Below are 5,438 nucleotides of genomic sequence, written 5' to 3' on the forward strand. Positions count from 1 at the left end.
GGGAATGTGAGTTGCTCATAGAGAGAGTGCCTATGCCTATGTGTGTGCGTGAAAAATCCACATTCAAACAAAAATATCTGACTTCCTGTTGGTCTGAGCTAATGACTGTAAATTAGAAAGTTATCCGTCTTGATGAGATCAATATGTATGCCGAGTTTTGTGACTGTAGGTTAAACTAACCCCCCGACTTTTGTCAAAAGGTGGCGCTATATAGGCCCTGCTCTCTGCCTGTTTCTAAGGCTTTGACCATGTCTACTGTATGACAATATTGATGTGTGTGTCGAGTTTCATCCAAATTGAAGCATGTTAAGAGCCTCAAAAAATCCCAAGAATATTATGAAAGTTTGACGTGTTGCCATGGCAACAATATTTAAGATATGACAAATGCAGTAACAGGTCTACATCTGCCATGTTTTGACATTATTGTGATGAAGTTTGAAGCAAATCGGGTGAAAATAAGAGGGTGATCTCAAAGCATTTTGAAAGTGACACACTTCCTGCTGCCAGTTGGTGGCGCTATAAGTTTGATTCACAATAGTCACATCCATGTGATCAGACTCCTATAACGAACACACCGCTGAAGTTTCATAAACTTCAATTAATGTATGTAGACGTTATAACACATTTCGTGTTTCCCTTTTCTCGCCATAAATTCGTTGCTTCACCACGGCCAAACCGTTCGAGATATCAAAAATCCGCTGGCAATTTTTCATCATCAATGTCTTGACTTCATGCTGACCAAGTTTGGTGGTGATCGGAATAATCTCCTAGGAGGAGTATATCAAATTCCAGAGCATGCGTTTTTCAAACAACCCGTAATAACTGACTTCCTGTTGAGGTGGCGTTTAACTTAGAGTACGAAAGTTGTTTGGCCCGATGAGGTCTATATGTGTACCGAGTTTTATATTTGTATGTGCAAGCGTGTTTGATATATGGACCATGCTTTCGGACCCCATTCAAGGGGGCGCTGTCGAGCCCCCCTGCCACGCCCGGGTACCAGCTTCTGCCCGGCCCTGTTGGCCGCGGATTCCAATGTGTGTGCAAATTTTCAAGAGTTTTCGAGCATGGTAAGGGCCCCAAAAATGCCCGAATAGTCGGAAAAAAAATAATAATAAATATAGCTGCGAGCAGCGATGACGGGCCAAAGCCCGGTGGCACCGCCACCCCTGTGGCTTCAGGGCAACTGTGCATGGCGGGCAATGGGCATTTAAAACAGTTAAGCATAAAAGGACTGTCAAATTCACTCCACATTTACTGCACTACAAGGTAGCGCTATAGAGCCCCTCCTCCCTTCCCGTTTCTAAGGCTTTGCCCATATCTACTGGCTAACAATCCTGATGTGTGTGTGGAGTTTCAAACAATTTGAAGCATGCTAAGAGTCTCAAAAGCATTCAAAACCAATATAAAAGTTTGATGCGTTGCCAAGGCAACTGTGTTTGAGATATCACAATTCTTTTCAAAGGTCTACATCTGACATGTTTTGACATTATTTAAATGAAGTTAGAAGCAAATAGGGTAAACATAAGATGGTGATCTCAAAGCATGCTGAAAGTAACACATTTTCTGCTGCCAGTTGGTGGCGCTATAACTTTGACTCACAATAGTCACATCTATGTGATCAGCCTTGTAGAACGAAGACACAGCCGAAGATTCATCAAAATCAATTAATGTATGCAGAAGTTATAACACTTTGTTTCCCTTTTCTTGCTATTAATTCGTTGCCTCGCCACGGCCAAACCATTTGAGATATCCAAAATCCGTTTGCAATTAAACAACTTCAATGTATTATCACCAAGTAAAAAAAGTTTGGTGTAAATTGTATAAACCCTGTTGGAGTAGTAGTATTAAATTCAAAGCCTGTTTTTTCAAAAAATTAACATTCAAACCAAAATAGCTGACTTCCTGTTGGTTGGAGCTAATGAATGTAAATTAGAAAATTGTCCGGCTTGATGAGGACAATATGTGTACCGAGTTTGGTGACTGTAGGAAAAACTAACCCCCCCACTTTTGTCAAAAGGTGGCGCTACTGAGCCCCTCCACCACGCCCATTTCTATGGCTTTGTCCATGTCTACTGGTTGACAATATTGATGTGTGTATCGAGTTTCATGCAATTTGAAGGATGTTAAGAGCCTCAAAAACACTCAAGAATATTATTAAAGTTTGATGTGTTGCCATGGCAAACAATATTTAAAATATCCAAGAATCCTGTCACAGGTCTACATCTGCTGTGTATTGACATTACACTGATGAAGTTTGAAGCAAATCAGGTAAACATAACAGAGTGAACTCAATGCATTTTGAAAGTGACACACTTCTTGCTGCCAGTTGGTGGCGCTATAACTTTGACTCACAATAGTCACATCCATGTGATCACTCCTATAACGAACACACCGCTGAAGTTTCATAAACATCAATCAATGTATGCAGAAGTTATAACACACTTCCTGTTTCTCTTTTCTCGCCATAAATTCGTTGCCTCGCCATGGCCAAACCGTTCGAGATATCAAAAATCCGCTGGCAATTTTTCATCATCAATGTCTTGACTTCATGCTGACCGAGTTTGGTGGTGATCGGATTAATTGCCTAGGAGGAGTATATCAAATTCCAGAGCATGCGTTTTTCAAACAACCCATAATAGCTGACTTCCTGTTGAGGTGACGTATAACTTTGAGTACGAAAGTTGTTCGGCCCGATGAGGTCTATATGTGTACCGAGTTTTAGGCTGTCGAGCCCCCCTGCCACGCCCGGGTACCAGCTTCTGTCCGGCTGTAATGGCCGCGGGTTCTGACCTGTGTAGTTTTTGAGCATGTTAAGGGCCCCAAAAACCCCAAAAACATAGAAAAAAAAAATAATAATAATAATAATCCTAAAGAAAACAATAGGGCCTTCAGCCCCTTGGGCTTTGGCCCTGATAATAATAATCCTAAAGAAAACAATAGGGCCTTCAGCCCCTTACAGGGCTTTGGCCCTAATAATAATAATCCTAAAGAAAACAAAAGGGCCTTTAGCCCCTTACAGGGCTTTGGCCCTAATAATAATCCTTAGAAGAACAAGAGGGCCCTGCGCGCTAATTCGCTTGGGCCCTAATAATCCTAAAGAAAACAAAAGGGCCTTCAGCCCCTTACAGGGCTTTGGCCCTAATAATCCTAAAGAAAACAATAGGGCCTTCAGCCCCTTGGGCTTTGGCCCTAATAATAATCCTAAAGAAAACAATAGGGCCTTCAGCCCCTTACAGGGCTTTGGCCCTAATAATCCTAAAGAAAACAATAGGGCCTTCAGCCCCTTACAGGGCTTTGGCCCTAATAATCCTAAAGAAAACAATAGGGCCTTCAGCCCCTTACAGGGCTTTGGCCCTAATAATAATAATAATCCTAAAGAAAACAATAGGGCCTTCAGCCCCTTGGGCTTTGGCCCTAATAAGAAAACTAACGGATACAATAGGTGCCTACGCACCTTCGGTGCTTGGCCCCTAATAATAATAATAATAAACGGAGCAATTCCAATAGGGTCCTCACACCATCGGTGCTCGGGCCCTAATAATCCTAAAGAAAACAATATAGCTAAATATAGCTGCGAGCAGCGATGACGGGCCAAAGCCCGGTGGCACCGCCACCCCGGTGGCTTCAGGGCAACTTTGCACAGCGGACAGTGGGCATTTAAAACGGTTACATATTTACTGCAGTGGCTGATGCTTTTATGATAACAAACCACAAAAGCCACATCCACGATCGTTTAAACTGAAATGACTTTCATGTCACAGAATTTCAAATGAGTGCAGAATATCATCCTAATCTGAAATGTCTGGGTTTTTTCTCAGGCAACCCCTATAAAAATTCTAGACCAAATTACATGTTATTTGTGCAAACTCCACAGTGCTCTGAAAAAACTAATCCAGCCTTAATGCGAATGTCTGTGATTGCTGATGTTGTATAATCCTCACATTTCTCTTCATGCGTTTTTTGACTTCCCTGAGCTGTTGTTTGTGCACCAATCTTATGCACCAAAAGCATGTTTTCATTAAATTTTAATATGTGTGGTATAAGACAAAAAAAAAATGAAAAAAAATTAATAAATAGAGCCAAATCACAGAACCTGCAAAGACAATTTTAATGTCAGTCTCAGGTAATAATAAGGTACATGTCTAAGTTTATTTTAAACAGCCACTTTTATAATCTTGCGAAATGTACTTAAAGATTTTATTATAATTTTAATATAATTTGAATTATATCAATAATTTATTTTAAAAGTAATTTAATTGTAAAAATAATAATTGTAACTCGAACATTTAGAAAACTAGTCCTGTAACAATAGTGATATAGTGTCATAGTTCAAATTCAAATGAGTGTGAAGTTATCTTTTGCAGTGTTTTTAAATTTGAATTAACCTAATTATCAAACTAATAAATGTAATACTATGTTGTCAGTGGCCTACAAATAAACTGGCCTGATTAGCTGCTTCAGGTGTGTTTGATTAGAGTTGGCAATAAACTCTGAAGCACAGTGAGTCTGCAATAAAAGGGTTAAAAGGTAAAGCTCATTGTTACACCACTTTCAACAATTTAAAAAAAAAAAAAAAGGCTTGCAAATGTTTGTTTTTTTTTCTCTCAAGACCACATTTACATAGTTAATGGGTTCTACTGTTTGTCCTCACAATGCTATTGGATAGAAGAAGTGTTTATATGTCCGGTCATCTGACCATGAACTCACTCTACCTGCAAACTTCACATCAAGCTCATCTCCTTTTTTTTTTTTTTTTACATGACTGGATTTGTCAAGAGTAATTAATTAAAATTCCTTATATTTCTTTTGTGTTTATTACAATGTCTAGAACACAGGTATATTTAGTTATTTTGGAAAACATTAATCAAATTTGATTTAGAGATTGTTATACCATGTTGTAATTCTACAACGTTGGGCTAGAGTGGTAGTCAAAATAGCCTGTGCTCCTACACATCACATAAGGACACTGCACTTCTCACATGGTCACAAATTGAAATTTAAACTGTTAGATTCATTGTTACTAAGTTCTAAATGTGCTTTTCTGTTAAATTTGTACTTAGTTTAGACAATAATTAAACGCAGGAATAAATTGTATGTGGAATTTGAAACTCCATCATCCAGAGCAGTATCTGAAACTCCCTGTATCCTTGTAGTTTATTTGTTTTTTAACTTCTAAATGTTCCTAAGATTTTTTTATGAGTGTTGCCCAGGTAGCAGTTTATAGCATTAGGATATAAAAAACAGGCTCTGAATGTCTGTGAATGGTCTTGAATATGAACCTGTAAGTACTCTGGGGGTATGCATGTGTTACTTTTAGTATGATATGTAGATAGCATAATAGGTGATCCAGACAGTATTTTGATTAGAATTTTGATTAGCATTTGCATTGAAATTATAATACTTTGATGGATAATTCTTAGATCTCTACCCTCAACACA

Source organism: Megalobrama amblycephala, linkage group LG5 (genome assembly GCF_018812025.1).
Source record: "Megalobrama amblycephala isolate DHTTF-2021 linkage group LG5, ASM1881202v1, whole genome shotgun sequence".
In the NCBI taxonomy this organism is placed as follows: domain Eukaryota; kingdom Metazoa; phylum Chordata; class Actinopteri; order Cypriniformes; family Xenocyprididae; genus Megalobrama; species Megalobrama amblycephala.